Source organism: Lygodium microphyllum, chromosome 21, assembly GCF_053477565.2.
Source record: "Lygodium microphyllum isolate KBCC chromosome 21, Lygodium_microphyllum_v1.1.10, whole genome shotgun sequence".
Lineage (NCBI taxonomy): Eukaryota > Viridiplantae > Streptophyta > Polypodiopsida > Schizaeales > Lygodiaceae > Lygodium > Lygodium microphyllum.
The window spans coordinates 88,277,222-88,289,451 of record NC_141155.1 but is presented as its reverse complement, the minus strand read 5'-3'; the positions used below and the strand labels follow the sequence as shown (position 1 = coordinate 88,289,451).

Here is a 12,230-nt window from a genome sequence, read left to right as displayed (position 1 = left end):
CTTTTTGGTTGTAACTTGTTTCTCTTCTCATCTGGAACATGTGCATAACATTCACATCCAAAAATTCTGAAATGTGAAACAGATGGTTTCTTACCAGTGTAAGCCTCATGAGGTGTTTTTCCCTTGAGAGCCTTTGTGTAGCTCCGATTTAGAATGTAGACTGCAGTATTAACAGCTTCAGCCCAAAAATGGTTAGGCAATCCCTTGCCCTTTAGCATGCATCTTGCCATCTCCACAATGGTACGATTCCTGCGTTCCACAACACCATTCTGCTGAGGTGTGTGAGGCGTCGTCAATTGACGCTTGATCCCTTTGCTCTTGCAAAAGCCTTCAAACTCCTTTGAGTTGAACTCACCACCACCATCTGTTCTAAATTTCTTCACACTTTTCCCTGTTTCATTCTCAACAAGTATTAGCCATTCTTTAAACTTACCAAAAGCTTGAGCCTTATCACGAAGGAAGTACACCCACATCTTCCTACTGTAGTCGTCGACAATCAACATAAAATAAGAAGATCCCCCCAAGGCCTGTGTAGGCATCTTACCACACAAGTCAGCATGCACCAACTCTAGAGGAGCATGTGCTCTATTCTTGCTTTCTTGTGGAAATGCCTTTCTCTGTTGCTTGCCCATCATACAAGCTTCACATGGTTCCTTCAATTCAGTTATTGTAGGTAGGTGAGCAACCATACCTTGCTTTTGCATCTCCTTCAATACTGCAAATCCGATGTGTCCAAACCTTTCATGCCAAAGCTTACTTGTGCCCACTCCAGCGGTGGCTGTAAGAGCACTTAGCTCATACAGGTTGTTCCTTCTTTCTCCTTTGCCAACAATTGTGCCAGCACTATCAATAATTTCTGCACCTGTCTTCTTGAACCTCACTTCATGACCAAGATCAGTTATGGCAGCAACTGATAAGAGATTTCTCCTGATTTCGGGAACATACAACACATTTGAAAGCTTTTTGACTTCACCATTTGCAGCAACAAAAGAAATAGTACCTGTGCCCGCAGCAGGGCATTTAGCATCATTTCCAACCGTCACAGTGATGGATTCTTGTAGAGGCTGCATAGAACTGTATAGACCTTTCTTGTTGGTCATGTGACGGGAGGCCCCACTATCCAACACCCAAGAGTCAGTGGTAGATTCTTCTTGCGCCGAGGAGCACACTTCCTCAATGGTCGCCATGAATAATTCCAACTCTGCTTCAGCCGTATTGGCTGTCTCTTTCCCTTTAGTTTTAAGGGTACCATTCTTTTCATCTGCCTTCTTGACACGACAATCTGCAATTGCATGTCCTTTCTTCTTACAGTAGAAGCACTCTCCTTGAAACTTCTTCTTGCCGCCCTTTTTCTTTTTGTCACCATCATTTTTGGTGGAGGAAACACCTTTGCCTTTTGCATTGGCAGAGAATGCAGCATCTCCATTGTTGCTTCCTTCTCGGGCTTTCAGCCTTAACTCCTCCTCCATTAATAATGCACAAAACTCCTCAAAAGTCAAAGCTTGAGGTCTCACCTGAGTATTAAGGGCAGTTACTAGTCCATCAAACTTTTGTGGACAAATCCGAAGACACCTCCGAGCTAGCTCTTCGCTAGTCTTTTGTATCCCAGCGCCAGCCATCTGGTCGCGCAGATTCTTAATCCGAGTGATGAATGCTTCAACCGTCTCTCCTTCAGCAAACTTCTCCGCTGCTAGTTGATTCTCCAAGTTTTGAATCCTTGTTTGGTTTCGTGTTTCATACTGACTCCTTAGTACATTCCAAGCCTCTGACGCTTTGGTTGTATGCTGAATCAGAGTCAAAACACTGTCAGAACAGCTTGTAACTAAGGCACACAATGCATCTGCATTCCTTCGTTTCCAAGCTCGTAGAAGATCTGCATTCGGAGGAATCATCACACTAGGATTTGATGGGTCGGGGGTAGGCTGTGGTTCTGCGTCAGTCCCCAGCACAGTCTCCAGAAGCTCATAAGAATCAAGGATAGTTGTAATTTTGAACTTCCACAAGGTGTAGTTTGTACCATCTAACTTGCCTTCGCTGAAGGTTGGTGGACGAATCCTCAGTGTTTGAATAGCCGGTACAGCAGCACCACCTCCTGCACCGCTTCCTGATGCGCCAGAACTGCTTCCCGGAGTCGACATCGTTTCTCTTTGCTGTTGAAGCCTTTGCCTCTTGCACGCTCTCCGATCTCTAGAGCCCCCTGGGCTCTGATACCATGTAAAATATTACACGGCGCAGCGAACAGAATCTGAGAAAGAGATAGAGAGTACACAACAGATAAGAGAAGAATCAGTAAAATTCTTTAACTCCAAACAACTGATACAAAGATGGCTCTGTCCACCCGTGCGCTTCCACTGAGTGAAGCTTAGATGGCGATCTAGACAGAAGATAGGTGAAGAGCTTAAGGCTAGCTGGAACAACAACTCTGACTGGGTGAAAGATGAGTGTCAGATGGCTGCGAAGGGGTTTAGCTTTTATAGCCCGCGAAGGTCGTTAGGTCGGCCTGCTGACCGACCTACCATATGAGCCTCCACTAGTCGGCCAGGGAATATTCCAGGGAATATTCCCTTTACCATCGGGCCGGGGGCGCTGCCCCCGGACCCCCGCCAGGGGGGCCGCTGGCCCCCCTGGGACCCCCCAGCCAGGGGCCGCTTCCGCGGCCCCCGGACCCCACAATAGGGGCCCCTTTTAACTCCCTTACCACGCAACTCAATGCAATGTGCCTCGAGTTGCTACCAGCTTAACCACTCCGTCTAACCCAAAGATTAGACCCACAACAGTCACCTTTTTGCCATCCGGTCACATAGACCTCATCTGATATACAAGTCAGGACTCAACCAATGTCCGGGCTCACATTTGGCTTCTCCTCATAATGGGGGCCTTACAACTTTGAGCACCATGGATCATTGGTAGCACCTAATGAGGGTGGGGCATTGATCATATCTAACATGGGCTGCTCAACTAAGAGAGCTTCACAAGTATAATCATAACTCTGTTGCTGAAGAGGTGGATGCTCATAAGCATAAGCATATTGTCCATAATAGCCATTCTGTTGCCAAGGTTCAATGGAATGATACTTTGCATTATGATATGGTACATCATATTTATAAGCATTAACATGCTATCCAAATGTACTTGTATACTGCTCATGTTCATTTGCATGTTGTTGCTGTTCATATTCATAAGATGCATGTAGATCATAGTGTGTACCATCAGCATATACATGTTGGCCATAAGCATAAGCATTTGATTCAAGTCTTGCTCCTTTTTCTTTGTCTGCCTTCATAAGAGCAATATACCGATCAATCAAAGCTCCAAGTTTGTCAATATTAGTATGTGTTTAAAGCCAACTTTGTTCACTAGAGCTGCAGCTGTTTATCTCTGTTGCCATTGTAATCAAGTTGCTTTTCAGAATATTCTTGTTTGATGAGCATCAGCAAAGTTGCATGACTTCTCTACTTTTGTTCTTGTCTTCTGGTTCATCTCTATCAAGTACCAAGATCATCCCCATTGTCAACCAAGTTGAATGTCATCCAATATGGCAATAGAAGAAGCTCAGACTCATTCAATAGAAGGGCATTTGTACAGCCTCCACCTCGAAGAATTATACATATGCATATCTCTTAGGCTGCCCAAATTCGTCTGTTAGAGTCATAACTTGATTGACTGTGCCACAAGACTGAAAATGTTGTTGTACCTCCTCTCTCTCCTATTTGAACAGCCACCTAGCTCTGTGAGAAAGCACACCAGATCTTTCTTTCAACCACCTCTAGACACTATATATTGCTTCTCATTCCTGTATAGCACTATGTCTATGTTTGAGACACTATATTTCTTTTGAGAGAAAGCCCATCACTCTAACAGCCCACCAATGAAGCACTCTCCGGAAGCGGTATGTGCACTATATGGATTCTAATTCTAAACCATCCACACTTGGAATAGGTATCAAGGTCATGTTTGACATTGGGAAGGAATACGACATATTGAAATTTCTGAAAGTCTAGATTCAAGCAGGGTAGACAAGACAATTGATATGTCTGAGACAACTCCAAGTAGCAGCCTGATTCCCATTACCTTATATGAAAGCTCATTGTTGCTCCTAACTCCCCCACCGCCTTATATGGAAGCTCAATGTTGCTCATAAGGCCATTGTTAGTAGAGATCCAACTTTTAGCAGTTACAATAAACACTCTCTAAGAAGAGGAAAGGATGCACGGGCAAGATTTGCTGTTTCCATGGGTACTGCAACTGTTCCAGCAATCGATTTTGGTTACCTTTGGAGCCTATTGTTATCAATGAGGTGTGCACTGGTTTTGTAGCACTTATAGACAACTCTTCATTCAGAATAGTTGATTAATAATAGGGAAGATGCTATTAACAACTTCCCCACAAGATAACAAAAGTCCTCTACAACAGTCCAGGCAAAAATACGCTACCAAAAGCTTGACCTCAGACCAATGCAAGTCTTTGACGTGTTCAATAGCCCACTGAATGCTTGCTTCTAGCCTTTTGAATGCTTGAATTGAGGATGAAGTCGTATTAAGGCTCATTGAGAAATTGAGAGGGCTTGATTGCCAAGAAGAGCTTGACTATCATCAGCAACACAGCACGGATCAGGGGCCTAATGATGGCAACACTGCAATATAAACGACAATGGGGAGATATGCCTTGACATCCTCAGAGACAACTGGAGCCCAACCTTCACTATTTCAAAGGTTTTATTGTCCATATGCTCATTGTTGACGGATGCCAATCCTTATGATCCTCTTGTGGGCAATATTGTGCGATTGTACTTGACTGATAAAGACCCCATGATAAGGTTGTTGTCTGCTTGCTTCTCTTCTAGTAGGCCGCTTCTGTGAGCCTTTTGTAAATGTCTTCCTCAGAATAACAAGCAAGAGACCTTATGGATATCATGATCTGGCTTCTCTCTTTCATGCAATCAATTTAGGTGATGTACTGAAATTCTCAGTGTCACCTTCAACAACTAAAGATTCTTTGACGACAAATGTTGCAGGAATTCCTTTAGATGACAGTAATCTGATTATAAAGGCCCTCAATTTGTTTCGCCAAAAGACTGGATCCAATACCCACTATTGGATTCATCTGGACAAGAGGGTACCAACCTGTGGGAGCGTTCACTCAACCACCAAGACCCACGGACCGCTTATTGTTTCAGATACCACCAAGACTCCCTCTCTCAAGCACAAGCTCAAGCAAGCAAGAAGAAGAAGAAGAAGAAGAGGAGGAGGAGGAGGGCTACTTTTGGCCACACACAAGAATGAGCTTCTCATTCACTTTTCAACTTTATATACAAAACCCTAAATCCCTTTTGGTCAATCATCCCCTTTTTCCCTTTTTTACATGGCCAGGCGTAGCCTAGGCCCTTTTTCCCATTGTCCTTCTATCTTCCTAGCTTCCTTTCCACCGCTCGTCTACATTTACAAATTGCACGGGTGAGAGCCCATCAGTGCTCCTTGAATTAAACCACGATGCACTTGCGCTCTTTTACAAAAGTTTTGACTTGCGCTTTTCCTTGTGCGCCTTTCTCCCTTATTTAGGACTCTTCTCCTTGTGCGTCTTTGTCTTCCGTTTCTCTTTGCCTTGGCCTTTGTCTTTGTCTTCTACTTTAAACACCATATTGAGGAATATGGGAATTTCCCATAAGTTTGGGACACATGGTCAAATCTTTGGATTTGTCATAACTTGAACACTATAACTCCAAATCAAGTGCTCTATAGCTCAATAGATCCAATTTTTCGAGCGCTTTTGAATGATAGGTCACATCATATGATTTTGAGAAACTTATGGGCATGTTATCCAGGTGCCACCTTTTTAGTATTCAAAAAATGGGAATAGGGAGATTCCCAAACTCATTAATATTATGTTTTTAGCTTTTCCAGATTTTCCACCTTTGTTCGTTTGAGGGTTAACATTACCCCCCTCCTAGACGAGTGCTAGTCCCATGGCACTCACCGTCGTGGGTAGCAGGCATTAGCATGCATCGAAGACATGGGTGGTAAGGACGTATGTGGTTGCCATGGCAGAGTGTTGGTAGTGGTGGGGAGGAAGGTCGTTGGGGGCACATTGGTGGGTTAAGTGGTAGGTGGTAGGGTGATGGGAGTTGGTGGTAGGGCTATTCTTTGGGGGGGTTGCACTAATGGAGTACAAGTGACGGTTTGTTGGGGATTCTGTGCATGCTGATTCTTCGCAGGCTTACAAGGTGATAAGGATAGGAATTCAGAGTTGAGTGTTAATGAAGAGCGAACAACACCTTCGTTAGAGTCTTCAATACCTGCAATTGAAAACCTCTCATGTGGTCTCTCCCTAAGGGGTAGTGCTAGTCTTCTTATCGTGCACAAAACATATTTTGCTTAGTTTGGGAGACAGGTCAAACTCTAAGCAAGCTAAGAGTATTGTCCTGCACTTGAGGACCCAAACTGTGTATATACTTCGGTGCAGATATTATGTGAGTGCTTGTGCATACTTAGATATTACGTAGTTAGAATACTGCGGGCTAGTTTCTCATAACAATGTGTGGATGAAGCAAAGTTGTCCATGTTGAGAAGAAGTACACGTGAAGGTATATGAGACATCCTTTGCATTGTGATTGCACGAATTGAATACAGGGACACCGCACTTTTGGTAGCTAGAAGCTATTGGACTCGCTTGATGAGGACGGTGTACTTTTCATGGCCAATCATGCGGTAATCACCACAATTGATTGCAATGGTATTAAGGCAGAGTGCAAGAGGGAATTGTGCAAGTGGGTTAGGGTGACAGGCCTAACCAGAGGCGAGACAAGCTCCCTAGGTATGTCATGACCTTGATGTGCCCTGAACAATTGTGGGTGATGCTAAAGGGCTAGGGGACTAGGGACGGAGCCAGTCGATCAAGCTCACTGGACGTACCTAATTTGAGGACCCCTAGGTGCTGTGTTGTGATTGTGGGTGCTTCTGATCTTTTCGTTCTTTTTTTTTTTCTTCTTCTTTTGGACTTGCTTGAGTACAACCATTGCAATATGTTGAGGCAAACGGCCTTTCAATGGGTTGGAGAATGTCAAGCTTCGAAGGCTCAAGAAATGGATATTACGATGATGATTGTGCCCTAGCCTCGTTGTTAGAGAAGTAGATGTTGAGATGGGGAGATACACTTGAGATATTGCAACCCTCCTTGCGACACACGCGATGTTGGTACAATTGAGGTAACGACTATCGTGAGCCAACTATAGAGCTTGACCCAGAAAGAGAGCGTAGCCCATGAATATGCTTTGGGCTATGCGATCTGGACGGTCGGCAAGGGTGATTTTTGCTTTCGGCAGCGTGGCTTTGCCGCGGCTCTTTGTGAGGTCGATGGTCTTGCGTTGATCGGGCATTGAACACTTTCGCACAAAGACCTGTATCATCCTGCATCCACTTGTCACTTCATGAGAGTACATGCATGGTATATGCCGCAACTATAATAAACCAGTGCAACTCAAGGAGACATCACTTATCTGAATTCTATGGTGTTGACTTAGATATTTATCACTTGCGCTTGATTAGCTTTTTCTTTTGCTAAAGACGTGAAATACATTAAACGCAGATATGAAAAGTTCGTACAATTGGGAAACATGTCAACACTTAACCATTTGAAGACAAAGAGTCCTGGCCATGTAGCTTTTAATAAGCCTTTATACAACATGGGGCTACTCTATTTGTACGAGGCGGAGCGAGTCTGGGTGGTCGGGTGATTGGGGCTCTGCTGGTGCGAGGCTCCTGTGGGGTTGGGCAGGGAACATGTTGGTCGGGACATGAATGGTGTAGTCCAGGGACGCCACCATTTCCAAAATGCCTTTAAATAGTTCATTGAATTCTTCCCTATCCCGAGCTGCCCTTTCTGCCCTTGAGCATCTGGTGCCCGAGCGTATGTTGGGGGTTTGTGCCACTGGTGTTGCCACATTGTGTGCGCCTCCTTGAGCATCCACTCCCTTGGCCCGCGGATTCTTTGGCCTTCGTCCGGGGCGGTGTCGCTTAGGGCCGCGTTTCTTGGCGTACCTTTTAAGAGTGGGCACGTAGCACACCGGCGGAGGGGCGTGTGCTGCATGTTCCTGTTGGCTGCACAAAGCGTCCTTGCAAGCTAGCTGCCCTTGGTTCTCCATGTTTTCCTCACGGGGGGCCTGTAAGATGCGAATCAAGGATTAGGATTTGTCACATGATAAGACCATTCAATATGTAAGGGATTATAGTGCAGGTTATCAAGTGCATAGGACAAGAATGGGAGTGGTGGGGCATGCAGTGTTGTTGTAGAGGGATGGCCCCCTTGATGTATATTTAGCCTCCTGCCATTAGCAGATCTTGGTTCATGCCGAGTTACGTCGGCTGGCGGTCATGGATTTACGCAAGGCTCCTCCTTGAAAGGATAGACCGGAAAGGGAAGAAGGTGCATAGAAAGGGACTACACCTTGTCTACACCATCAGAGTTGTTGGTCAAGGCTTCCTATGGTGGTAATGTGGGTTGCTTGCCCTTCACTTGGAGGTGGGGATGGTCACACGGCTTTTAAATGTGTGATGAGAGGAGGACTTGAGGAGCTTAGCCTGTCAGACCCAACTCTTCTCCCTGTGCTTGACTATCATTGCTTGTGTGTGTTGATATTGTTTATACACAGTGACACAAAAATTAATGTTTATTTATATACATATTTATGAATCCATGTAACTTCACGAGGATAAGAACCAATTGTAGAACTCGGGGCTATACTAGAGCGTCGCACACGCATCCGGCACTTGTGGCAGCTTACTTAGTACCGATAGATATTTTGCCACATCGAGTAGCATGGACCCTTGTCCGAGTCTACTGGCAACATGTAACTCCTCCTCAGTGAGAACCTTATCAAATAGAGAGCTTTCTTGGCGAGGTTCAACCAAGTCCGTACCCCGAATGGCAGTCAGCACTCGAAGGGAAGTTGGTGCCACATAGGTTGGGTCCCTTTGGGATCGCCATTTGGCCAATCGCTCCTTAGAGACTCTGATCTGAGCCCCTAGTTCGGCCATTACAATGCGGCGTTCGCACCAACGCTGCTCAAATTGACTCTAGCCTGTTGCAGCCGCTTTAGTTGCTCTATGTCTACGAGATTCGGTCGGCAGAGCACTTCATTGAACGTGACGGTTAAGCACAATTTGTGAGCCTCCTCGACGGAGATGAGTCGCATGCGTTTATGTAAGAGCTTTTTATAGTGCTTGTCAAGATGTTCTTGCTCTTCCCAAGATAAGGGGAATGGCATGTATTCTTCAAGCTGCTCCTTAGGGAATGCGCCCATGTCCGCAAGGACGTAGACACGTGCGAACACTTTGAGCTTAGCATCCAACTCAATTAAGCATTCTGTGACACTTCTATGTTCAACGAGGGCTTGCTCGGTTGCTATCTCATGAAAAATTCTAAGAGTTTCCTTAGGCTTTAGCATAGCTAGGGGCTCAGGTCTAGATGAGCAAGATTGGTCAATGCTAGGATTGCTTATGCTCTCAGGGATTGTTCGTTTTTCCTAAGGTTTTGCTGTTATTTTGTCATGGTTCTTCTCGATGTGACATGTATAGATTTGTCACCCTGTTGTGACAACGTTGTATCCACTCTTAATTGGTCGATGTGAGTTCTATTGTCGGTGGATTGAGTGTTGAAAGCAACTGTTGATGGCAACGGCTACTTTGATTTTTCAGAGCACACGGATGTGACTGAGGTTTCTTCTCTATTAGGAGAGACATCAATGGGTTCATTGGTGGATGGAGTTGATGCTTTATTCCCCAACTCTCCATCGCTCTTTTATCAAAATCAAACATTCAATTTTGGGTTGGTCTGATCGGCCCAGTGGTCCAATTTTGGTCATGTTCGATTTTGGGAGTCGGATCGAAAAAGTGGTCCGATTCTGGGAATCGGATCGGATAGGGTGGTCTGATTCTAGTAGTCCGATTATGGACTGGTCCGATTCTTGGTGGTTCGATTCTAGTAGTCTGATTATGGACTGGTCCGATTCTTGGTGGTCTGATTCTGGACTGGTCTGGACTGGTCCGATTTTGGGAATCGGATTAGGAGGGTGGTCTGATTCTAGGACTCGGACGGCCTAGTCTGAAGGCGCAGCCGGCGGTCCGCGAGTTGTGCACGATGCCTCTATATCAACGTCTACTCCACCGAATCATCCAGTGCCTTTCAAATAGGTATCCTAAATGCTATACAAATATGTTGCCTATTTAGGTATCCAAACAGTAGGGTTTAGCCTGTTATACAGCAACAGAAAACCCTACTGTTTGCTTCTTTTTCTTTGTTTTTTCCTATCCTAAATGCATACAAATCACAAAGCAATTGCCTATACTACTCCAACATGCTTTTCCAAATCCAAAAAACCAAAAACCTACTTGCTAAGGAGATCGAATACCTCTTCAAACTCCTCGCTTCCTACCTATCTATCTCAAGCACTTTTTCTTGGAAAACCCTACTCCAATGCTTGATTTGAAGCGCGCAAGCGCTCAAGGCTTGAATCCGTTGGTCCCGGCAATGGAACCAAAATGTGGGAGCGTTCGCTCAACCGCCAAGACCCACGGACTGCTTATTGTTTCAAGCGTTCCAAGCCGAGCACTAATGGCTACCTCTCACATAGCCGATGCGCCAACCATATCTACGAGTGTAGTGAGCTTACCTCCATGCCATTCGAGTTACCTCCTCTCCCGTACACTCCGGTAGCTCCATGATCCAAGTGCAAGATTCAAGCAAGCTCCATCCTCAAGCTCCACGCTCCAAGCTCCATTGCCGCAAGCAAGAGAAGAGAAGAGAAGAGAAGAGAAGAAGAGAGGAGAAGATGGAGAGCTTCTCCTCCTCGGTCCCTCACCCTCACACACTCACTCCCTCACACTCTCACACTCCCTCTCTCAAGCACAAGCTCAAGAAAGCCAGAAGAAGAAGAAGAAGAAGAAGAGGAGAGCTACTTTTGGCCACACACAAGAATGAGCTTCTCATTCACTTTTCAACTTTATATACAAAACCCTAAATCCCTTTTGGGCAGTCATCCCCTTTTCCCCTTTTTTACATGGCCGACCGTAGCCTAGGCCCTTTTTCCCATTGTCCTTCTATCTTCCTAGCTTCCTTTCCACCGCCCGTCTACATTTACAAATTGCACGGGTGAGAGCTCGGTGCTCCTTGAATTAAACCATGATGCGCTTGTGCTCTTTTACAAAAGTTTTGACTTGCGCTTTTCCTTGTGCGCCTTTCTCCCTTATTTAAGACTCTTCTCCTTGTGCATCTTTGTCTTCCATTTCTCTTTGCATTGGCCTTTGTCTTTGTCTTCTGCTTTAGCTTTTCCAGATTTTCCACCTTCATTCGTTTGAGGGTTAACACTACCGGTGCAGGACTGGGAGGAGGCAGTGGGAATGCAGCAACAGCCCTTTGGGCTGCAAACTGGCTGACTGGTGGACTTGCAGAGGAAAAGCAACTTCAAGAATGGTCAGGGGAGATTGGATCAGACATACCTTTTTTTCTTCTCCAAGGGAGCTGCATGCTATATTGAGAGAGGGAAGGTTGTGGACGATGTATCTCCTCTACCTTTAGATTTGCCAATGGTCCTCATAAAACCAGAGAAGGAGTGTTCAACTACAGAGGTGTACAAGCACTTCTGTTTGGATCAAGCTAGTTCTGTGGATCCACGGAAGTTACTGGAGGGAATAACAGGAGGTGGCATCTCTCAATTTGTGTGCATTAATGATCTTGAACCTCCTGCATTTGAAGTGTTACCATCACTGAAGAAACTCAAAGAAGGGGTGTTGGCTGTTGGCAGGGGTAGATATCAGGCAGTTTTTCATCTCCTGTTTGCTTCTTCTGCTACTCCTTCCATCATTCTTGCAGGCTCAATCGAATCAAAGCAATCAAATACACTCAAATCAATGGCAGTGCATATACTGTAGGAAAGTTTTTCGCTCAGAGAAGTTCCTTGATCAACATCTCGATAATCGGCATTTTGACAAGATAAATTCTAATAGACATCATTGCCTTTGTGATATGTGTGGGGCTTTGCATTGTGATTACTATGTTGCATTGTCACAATCGAAGCACAAAAAAAGGAAATGCAACCCTTCTTCAGCAGATAGAAATCTGTATTTGTGTGAGAGTTTGGCAAATACATGGTCTCAGGCTTGAGGCTCTTGTCTTGTCGTACAGGACTGATCTGTCATATACATGGAGGAAGAAGATGTTTGTTGGTTTCAGATCATTAG

General features: G+C 45.1%; 1 pseudogene; it reads left to right on the top strand.

Moving 5' to 3' along the window:
* Nucleotides 1-4,650: 4,650 nt before the first annotated feature.
* On the top strand, nt 4,651-11,921 carry LOC148018250 (4-diphosphocytidyl-2-C-methyl-D-erythritol kinase, chloroplastic/chromoplastic pseudogene; annotated as a pseudogene).
* The last annotated feature ends 309 nt before the right edge of the window (nt 11,922-12,230 follow it).